General features: G+C 36.7%; 1 long non-coding RNA gene across 1 annotated transcript; it reads left to right on the forward strand.

Moving 5' to 3' along the window:
* Nucleotides 1-6,242: 6,242 nt before the first annotated feature.
* Nucleotides 6,243-9,497, forward strand: LOC135971410 (uncharacterized). The gene is made up of 2 exons (XR_010587583.2): nucleotides 6,243-6,367; nucleotides 7,337-9,497. It is a non-coding gene; the product is annotated as an uncharacterized lncRNA (long non-coding RNA).
* Nucleotides 9,498-10,396: the final 899 nt, after the last annotated feature.

A 10,396-nucleotide genomic window follows, 5' to 3' on the forward strand; every position in this document is an offset into this window, starting at 1 on the left:
TTGCGGGGGATGGGGATGGGGCAGTCCGGGAAGGGCGGGGACCCGGGGCGCGTTCCTCCCAAGTTCAGACTCGCGACCCGAACTTGGGACTCGGAGGAGCGCGCCCAGAGGGCGCAGCCAGGGCTCGGCTGCTGCGCCTAAGGCGGGTGCGGAGGGCGACAGGGCCGGGAGGGAGCCCGGATGGCCAGGCGCGGAGCAGGGCGCGGCGGGCTACGCTGGGAGCACCTCGTGGAATTTACCGCGTAGGCGCGGATTAAACCTGGACAGGAGGACTAGGACTCTCGGGCCTCCGCGTCCGCCCGGCAGCTAGCGCTCCGCGGGACTGGGAACTCTGCGGCCGGTCCCGGTCTGATTGCTGCCGTCCTGGGAGCAGCCTCCGCCGGGGCCGCTGAGTTCCAATGGCCCATCGGAACCTTTTGCTAGGCTTCGGACGCTTAGCAGAACTTTGACACCGCTGGACGCGTGAAGCCCTGTTGCACTCGAATAATGGCCTCTCACTGAGATGATTCACATCTGGGGAACACTGGAAATTGCTGGATTCACAGTCCAGCTTTGCCTTGGAAAAACTTTTACATTGGCTTTAAGTACTTGGAGGATGATTCTGTGATCTTGTCTACACTGTTCACAAGGCAGCACTTACACGGGCCCAGAACCATGGTCATGTAGGATTCTTTCCTGGGGAAACAAAGTAAATAAACTGACTTTTAGGTATATCTGTAGGATGGAATTTTTACAAACTTAAGAATTATGTTTAGGAAGATAAATGACTGGGGAAATAAGTTCTTATATTTTTTAGATGGAAAACTCGGGTTACAAAACCACATAGAAATTCTGATCTCAACCGTGAAAATAAATATTTCAAGGCATTTAAATATTGAAAGAGACGTATCATAACGTTTACAGTAGCTATAGATAGAATTGATACCTATTGATAGAATTATGGATTTTTGAGGGTTTAAAAAAAATTTTTTTTTGCAGTTTTCTGATTTCCCAGCTGTTCTACAATGAGCATAGAAGTATTTTATAACATGGAAAGGGTTATTTTAAAACTCATTGCTTTTTTAATTAGAATTTCAAAAGAACTTTTTTATTTTAGAGTAACAGCCCTAAAATTATCTAAAAATTAGTGGTATTCGCACATAGGTGCCATTTTAAGGGACTGGTGCCATTACTTTCAAGCCAAGATTTTCCTCGGATTAACAGATGGAATTTCTAAGTGTCAGATGGGATTCCTAGGTATAACTAAGTGTAGATCTAAAATGACATTGGAACCATTAAAGATAAAAGGAGTAACCACTACTTTTTTGGGGTAAGGAAAAGGAGAAATGCAATTCTGAGCTATTTTTATGATTCAGTCCAGTGAAAGACCTAATGGCTTTCCTCTTCATCCCCACCCCCAATGAGGAAAGAGTCCCCCTTGGGTAGCAAGACAAGGGTATCTCTCAGAGCACTTACCCTATGAGGTGACTGTGAGGTGATTGTGTATATTTATCTGTATTCATTAATTGTTTTTGTCTGTCTGCTATCAGAGGTAAGCACGGCCAGAGCAGGGATCAGGCCTATATTTATTCCCCTTTGATGACCCAGATCTAGTGCAATACCTGATATATAGTGATTTCTCAATAATTATTTGTTGAATGAATGAATCTGTCTTTTTATGCTACCGCCATCTCACCCTCTAGGCAAAGAAATGAAATCTTTCCTAGCTCCCTGGAAACTCCTCTTGTACCTTCTGCCAGTTACGAACACTTTTTTTTTGCCCAAATTAACTGCAATCCTGACTTTTCTTGCACTATAGTTTAATTTTGTTTTAACTTTATTTAAAGAGAGTATTACTGTATGTATTTCTTTTTGCTTAAATATTTGTGAAATTCATCTATATTTTTGCATATAACTATTTTGGTGGCTAATACAAGGTAGGGAGAAAATTCATTTTTTTCATAAGAATATTCATTTATGTCAGTACAGTTTATTGAAAAGTCTCCCCTTTAACTCACCACTCCATAGTGTTCTTCTGTCATCGAGCAAGTGCCCATGTATGCATAGGTGTGTTTGTCGGCACCCTATCTGTCCCATTGGCCTGTTTGTCTGTCTTTGTGCCAATACTACATTGTCTTCATTAAAATAGCTTTATAATAACTCTTCATATTCAGTAATACATACCCTTTTAGCTTTATTCAACAAATTCTTGACTGTTCTTCAGCTTTTCCATGTCCATATAACTTGAGAATCATCCTGTCAGTTTCCACACGCTGAGATTTTGATGGGGATTGCACTGCATCTGTAGACCATTTAAGACTTGGCAAATTTACAATATTGAGTCTTCTAATTCATGAACATAGCATATTTAAGTCTTCTTTAGTTTCTCCCAATAAGATTTTATAGCTTTCTGCCCAGAGATCTTACACGTATTTTATTAGTTTGATTTCTACGTGTATGGTTTTTTATGCTATTGTCATGTATTGTAGTAAAATTAATTTTATGTATTAACCTTGTATATACCAACCTTTTAAAACATATTCTAATAATTTATCTGTGAATTGTTTAGGATTTTCTCCATAGACAATTATGTCATCCATGAATAATGACAGTTTTATTTCTTCTTTTCTAATCTTTACATTTTGTATTTCTTATTTTGGCCTTTTTACACTGGCTGGGACCTGCAGTACAAAAGGAAGTGGCAACAGTGAGAGTCCTTGTATTGTAGGCTGAATTATCCTCCAAAAAGGTATATTGAAGTCCTAAACCCCAGCATCTGTGAATGTGACTTTATTTGGACTGCCTTTGCAGGCGTAATCAAGTTAAGATGAGATCATACTGGAGTAGGGTTTGCCCTACTCTAATATGACTTGTGTCCTCATTAAAAGAGAACAGATACAGACACATGCACAGAGAAGAACACCATATGAGGATGGAGGCGGAGATTGGAGTGCTGTATCTACAAGACAAGGGATGCCAAAGATTGCTGGCAACCCCCAGAAACTAAGAAGAGGCAAGGAAGGATTTGCCCCTAGGGCCTTCAAAGAGAGCATGGTCCTCCCAACACCTTGATCTCAGCTGGTAGCTTCCAGAACTGTGAGACAATGCATTTCTCTTGTTTGAAGTAACCCAGTTTGTGGTACTTTGTTACAGCAGCCCTAGGAGGCTCATACACCTTGTCTTGGTCCCAGTGTCAGGGGGAAAGCTTTCAATGTTTCACCATTAAGTATGATATTTGCTGAAGGTCCTTTTGGGGGATATCTTTTTTCAGATTCAGAAAATTCCTTTCTAGTCCTAGTTTGCTGAGAGTTTTTAGCATATATTTGATTTAAATTTTATTAACATCATCTATTGAAATCAACTGAAATAATTATGTGATTCTCTTACTCTATTAATGTGATGAATTGCATTGATTTTCAAATCGTAACCCAGGCTTACATTCTGGAATGTGTCCAACATGGATTATCCTTTTTATATATTACTAGATGTGGTTTGGTAATATTGGTTTATTAACAAAGTTACCAAAAACTGAATATAGACTCTCTTCTGAAGTTCAGGAAAAAAAAAGAGTGGGTAAAATGTGGCTCTGGCTGTCCAGTTGAGACTGAGTTGGTCACCCACATGTCATTTCAGTATTAGTGGGTAAATCTGCTAATCTTATTTTCAGGATATTTGCATCTAAATTCTTGAATGAGACTAGCCTGAAATTTTCCTTTATTGGAATTTCATCTCAGTTTTTATATTAGAGTTATTCTGGCCTCTTAATATGAATTGGCAAATGTGTAGCTGTTTTTTCCCCTACTCTTAAAGGGTTTGTGTAAGATTACCATGTCTTCCTTGAATGTTTGTTAGAAACCATCTGGGCCTGGAATTTTCTTTATTGTAACATTCTAAATTATATATTTAATTTTTTAAATAGTTGAAGGATTATTCAAATTCTCTATTCTGTCCAACCTTTACTTGAAGTATTTTTCAAGGAATATATCCATTTTATTTATATTTTAAAATATAGTTTTATAAAGTTGTTTAAAACATTTTTAATGACTTTGTAGGTCTGCAGGACCTGTAGTAATGTCTTCTTTTTCATTCCTGACATTGGTTGTTTCTTTTCTTGTTTTCCTTGTACAGTTTCACCAAGGAAACGGATGAATCCAATATATTTTATCTTATTAATTTATGTTCTAACTTTATTATTTCCTTCCTTCTGCTTTCTTTGAGTTTAATTTACTGTTGTTTTTCTATCTTCTTGGATAGAATCTTAACTCATCCATTTTTAAAGCCCTTCTTTTTTTATATAGTACTCTATGTACAGTTAAAATGATAAAGTTCCCCTTGCACTTCTTGAAAGTTTTGATATGTCATATTTTCATTATTCTTTGAAAGTATTTTCTAACTTACATTTTTATTTCTTTTTTGACCCATGTGTTATATAAAGGTATAGTACTTTATTTCCAAACATGATTTAAAAAAAATCCTTTTGTCAGTGATTTCTAACTTAGTTGTATTGTGGTCAGAGAACATATTCTGTGTTATTTCATTCTTTTAAAATATGTAGAGACTTGCATTATCACATAGGATCTGAACAATTTATTTGATTCTGCCCTCGTTATAGTAGTCTACATATGTGTTCATTAGACCAATTCATATCTCTCTCCTTACTTTTATCTGCTTGTTATAAGAGTTACTGAGAGAAGTGTGTTAAAAATCAATTTCATTGTGACTCTAGTTTGTCTATTTCTCCTTGTAGTTCTATAAATTTTTTCTTTATATGTTTCTTTATATATTTTTTGAGACTCTATTGAATGAAAACACATCTAAAATTATCTTTTGATTAATTATCATTATGTAGTATCATTCTTCTATTTCTAATAATGTGTTTTGCCTTAAAGTCTGATATTAATATAACATCACGGTTACTGAATGCATGGATTTTTTTTTTTTATAAGATTCTATCCAGATCACGAGGTCAGGAGATCGAGACCATCCTGGCTAACATGGTGAAACCCCGTCTCAACTAAAAAATACAAAAAACTAGCTGGGCGAGGTGGCAGGCACCTGTAGTCCCAGCTACTCAGGAGGCTGAGGCAGGAGAATGGTGTAAACTCGGGAGGCGGAGCTTGCAGTGAGCTGAGATCCGGCCACTGCACTCCAGCCTGGGCTACAGAGCGAGACTCTGTCTCAAAAAAAAGATTCTATTTCCACTCTTTCTGTTCTTATGTTTTAATATATCTTTTGTAAATAGCATAAATCGGTTTTTAAATGGAGTTTCATAAACTTTATCTTGAATATGTAGCCTGTTGACATGTTTGGGTTTAAATCTAAAGTCTGAATAATATTTTCTTGCTATTAGTACCCTATATTATGTTCCCCTTTCTCTCCTTTTTTGCATTATTCTAACTCAATGGGACAGATTTTAATATCCTGTGTTCTCCCTCCACTGGATTGGTCCGTTATACATTCTTTTATTATTCTTTCAGTAGTTATACTAGAGATTACAGTATATATTCTTGATTCCTTAAAGCCTACTGCTACTTGTTACCTTTACCCTCTTTCTGAGTAATGTAAAAAGCTCAGGACACTTACCTCCTTTTCCCTTCTCAAGAATTTCATGCCTTTGTTGTCATGTATTTTATTTTACCCCAATGACACACAATTATTATTGTTTAATATAGTTATATACACTTAGATTTATCCACATATTTACATTTTCATTGCTCTTCATTACTACTTGCATTTCAGATTTATTTATGTGGTCATTTTCTTTCTGCCTGAAGAAGTACATTTGGTATTTCCTTAACTGCTAGTCTGCTGGCGACAAATTATTTTATTTTTATTTGCCTGAAAATGTCTTTACTTGACTTTGTTCCTGAAGGATATTTTTGCCCAGTATAAAATTATTTTATTTCAGTAGTATCAATATGTTACTTCCTTTGACTTTTAGCTTCCATTATTTCTGTTGGAAAATCCACTATTAGTCTAATTGTTGCTAGTGATTTGTTTTTTAAAATCTTTTGAAAGTGATTTGTTTTTTAAAATCTGAATGATTTTAACATTTATCTTTCTATATTTTGATTTTAAAGCAGTTTTATTAGAATTTTTATTAGAATTTGCTTATATGTAGATTTCTTTTTACTTATCCTACTTGGGACTCAGGATTTCTGACTCTTTACCAAGTTTGGAAAATTCCCAGTCATTAGTTCTTGAAAAGTCAATTATAATCAATCTCACTACCCTCGTACAATTACTTTCTTTCTTTTTTTTGGAGATGGAGTCTCACTCTGTCACCCCATGCCTGGAGTGCAGTGGCAGATCTCGGCTCACTTCAATTTCCGCCTCCCAGGTTCAAGTGATTCTCCTGCCTCAGCCTCCCAAGTAGCTGCAATTACAGGTACCTCCCACCACACTGGGCTAATTTTTGTATTTTTAGTAGAGATGGGGTTTCGCCATGTTGGCAACGCTGGTCTTGAATGGCTGACCTCAGGTGATTCACCTGCTTCAGCCTCCCGAAGTGCTGGGATTACAGGCGTGAGCCACCATGCCCAGCCCAATTACTTTCATTTATGCATATTTCTGTATACTGTGTTTTATATGCAGAAGACATTTGAAGTAATATACTGTAAAATTGTACAATTAAAATTATAAATAAAATGTGAGACTATGACATGAAATCCAAACAGTATATGGATGAATTTTAAGAAGATTAGCTAATCTGCTGGCCGTTATCTTTTGTAATACTAAAATAAACAATGACAGTACAACATTTTTGTAGATTGCTTCTTTTGTTGTAGTTTTGATTCATCACAGACTGTTCATGTTTCATTTATTAATCATTTATGAGTACCAAAGGGTACAGTTTTGTCACATTTAGTGTTTTTCCCCTAGCTTATTAGAAGCAAGTTTTAGATTTCTGATACTTGTAAAATAAATGTGGCTCTCGAAGCTGCATGTCAATGTCTTTTATAAAACCCTTTATTTATTTTTTGTCCACTATATTAATTTCTTCCCTCATTTATGTAAATAATATCTTAGTTAAGTCAAATATTACCTTCCTTTCAAACTAAGATGGAACTGGCACAAATGCCTTTGTTAAATTATATTCACTTTTAGCAAGTAAATGCCTAAACCCTTGTTAATTACTAGCTATTTGAATAATGAGTTTTGCTTGGGAAATTTCCTTAAATGTTAGAATGAGGGAAGTGTACAGTCACCTGGGATCACCCAGGAGGCAATAGGGTCTCCTAGCTAGAACCTGAGATCAGGGCTGAAGTTACTGGGGCTCTCATACTGTTCTTCTCTTTAATGTGCCTAGCATCTTTTTCTGGAGCTAATCACTTAGGCAAATGTTCTGCTCCTTTAGGACCTGCCCCTGCCAAACTTGCAGTGACAAAATCTTCAAGGGATTAAAAACGAATCTTGCTTTTATTTGCCAACCTGGACAAAACCAACCAGCACTGTTAATGACAGGTATCATTAAGACACCCTGTTCTCACCCTCCCTGAGCTCCTTCAGCCATCAGCCAGAAGAGAGGCAGCAGCACTGATACTTACCCAGGCTGGGCACTGGGGTACGAAAACGAAGATGCCCTGAAGGAATTTCAAAGGTAGGATGTGTACATGAGAAGGGTTTAAAACCATGTTAAGGAATGCAGCCCACAGAGAAAGATTGCAGAAGGGAAATACTAAGCAAGGCATCTTGTATACAATATCCTCTATAGTCCTGAGAGGGAGGTATTGTTAGAGACTGAGAAAACTGAGGAATTGAAGTTCATCGAAAACCTCAATGTGTCTGCATCTGTGAAGTTCAGGTGTGATAGAGATTTTGCAAATATCTAACTTCACTGGTCAAAAATGGTTAATTTAGAGAACATGGAAGCACAGTTGCAATGGAGCATGATAATTAGGAAGTGACAAGAATTAGAGAACAAGTAAATATGGCTCTTGCAACTGGTGAAATAGGAGATTGATTATATTCCAAAAATTAAGGTAAATTTATTAATGCAAAAGAACAAAAATCTCATGCTGTAAAACCCTGATGATTCCTACTTCATGCTGCATTGATCTGAGTGCTAGATGTGTCTTCCGTGACAGTTCAGACAACCCTGTTTCTAATCCTTTGGAGACAATCTGTTATTAAATTGATCTGTGTATTTATGTTCTGTCCTATTCACTGTTATTTACTATTCACCAAGGCTGCCAACTTTTAAACAGTCTTGATATAAATGTTTGTTCCTAAACCTTTGCTGATAGATGTGTTTTATGTAACAGTTATGGAGTCCATTAACATGAAGCACTAAAACACAAAAAGAAACTGAAGAGATTTATAAGCATATGAAATGCCCTCACCAGAGACAGTTGAAATAATAAATTGAAAGTCAAAGGAACATTTGTGAAGTTACTATGAGCAGATTTATCTACTTCAGAACATGTTTCTGGGACTGAATCATGCTATATATTATGTTTAACTTAAAAGGTAAAATACAAATTGATTCTTTTATATTGGTAATGACTTATTGTGTTGAGAAAACCCTACTATTGTAGAGAAGAGAAATTTCACTTTAAACACTCCTATGTCATTTGTTAAAAGAAATTATCTGAATGATTTTTCTTTACAAGTTGGAAATTTGGGAAAATTCAAATTATTAGTATTTTTATGTGATAGTAAAATACTTCCAGTATTATTGTTTTACAAAAATATCCAATTCTGAGTCCAGTTGCGATAGCAACAGTATTCTAGGAAATAATTTTTCTTGACTGCAACTTGAGATACAATTAGTATCCTCTGAAACAAATATCCCTGCCCCTAGAAAAGAAAAAGTGTGGCAAAGCAAAATGGTGGCCTCTATCTCCTCGTTAAAACATCACATTGATAAAGTCCATATACTTCTCTGTTTCAAAAAGTCCCAGCCCTTTTAAACATTGACATTCTTATCATTTTGTGTGTTCGGCACTGGCCACTGGCTAACAGTGTCTGTGTGGATTTCTCCTTGAATATCTTTCCTCCATCAACTGATAAGCTAGTCACTCCTAGGATTTCTGGTCAAGAGCATGGCTCAAGAAAGCAAGCTGATAAAGTACATATTTGAAATTGCAACAAAACATTCCTTCTCTTCTAGTTCTGTGTTTTGTTGTTGCTTGCTTGTTTGTTTTTTTCATATTTGAGGGTAGATCTAAAGGCTACTGAGCTTTCAGGTTGAGGTTGCCCGGGCACTAAAGTGGCCGTGTAATATGCTTTCCCGGGAGAGAAAAGACACTGGTATTGTAAATCTAGCCTGTATTCACTATCACAGGGCTAATCCATGGCCATAAAATTAGAGTCAAATATTAGATGAACTGCCAGCCACTCTTTTCACATCAATCTATACACACAAGCTAATGTGTTATTTTAGGAGTGAAAACAAAATTCTTCATTGCTCCTTAAAGATGTAGCTCAAGGTATAGGATGATCATAACAAATATTTTTGATCACATTTATTTTTCCTATATGTAACTTTTTTTAAGAAATAAAAATGTTAAAATTCAGGAAACTAAAAGGAGAGACTTTTCAAAGTCCCAATCCCCAAGGTAAATACTGTTAATGTTTTGGTGTTTTTCCTTTCAGTGTTTTGGTTATTCTGTTCATCCAATTTTGTATTTTTTAATTGAATTCAATTAACATAATACTCTGGGATGTCTTTCATGATGATGTGTGAATTATGAGTTTGAAGGTTTGGGTATATTTTTTTCAGAAATTGGGTCTCACTCTGTCACCCAAACTGGAATGCTGTGGTGTGATCACGGCTCAAGCCATTGTGAGTTGGGACTACAGGCAAGTGCCACCATGCCTGGCTTTTTGTTTTGTTTTGTTTTTAAATTGTAGAGCGAGGGGTCTTACTCTGTTGACTAGACTGGTCTTGAACTGCTGGCCTCAAGTCATCCTCTCACCTTGATTTTCCAAAGTGCTGGGATTACAGACATGAGCCACCACACCCAGCCTAAAACGTGTTTTTGAGCCAGATGCGGTGGCACACACCTATAATCCCAGGGACGGTGGGGGCTGAGTTGGGAGAATTGCTTGAGGCCAGGAGTTTGAGACCAGCCTAGACAAAATACTGAGGCCCTATCTCTTAAAAAATATTTTTAATTAACAAATTAAAAGAAAATTAAAACAGGCTTTTGAAAAACGTAAGAAAATTTACAGAACTGAAAACAATTTAAGTATCATCTCTCCTGTAACAACAAAATTGTTCCAAAGAAAAGATTTCCAAATCTTGTAGACACCAAACAGTAGTTTTCATGGGCAGGAACTACAAATTGAATTTGAAAATGTAGCAGGGAGAAGTGGAAAGAATCCTAGCCTTGGTGGAGAAGAGTTGGTGATTCACTCACCGATGTCCCCCACCTGTTCTCAGGCAGCACCTGCCCCTGGTAAACCGTGGAGG

Source organism: Macaca fascicularis, chromosome 6, assembly GCF_037993035.2.
Source record: "Macaca fascicularis isolate 582-1 chromosome 6, T2T-MFA8v1.1".
In the NCBI taxonomy this organism is placed as follows: domain Eukaryota; kingdom Metazoa; phylum Chordata; class Mammalia; order Primates; family Cercopithecidae; genus Macaca; species Macaca fascicularis.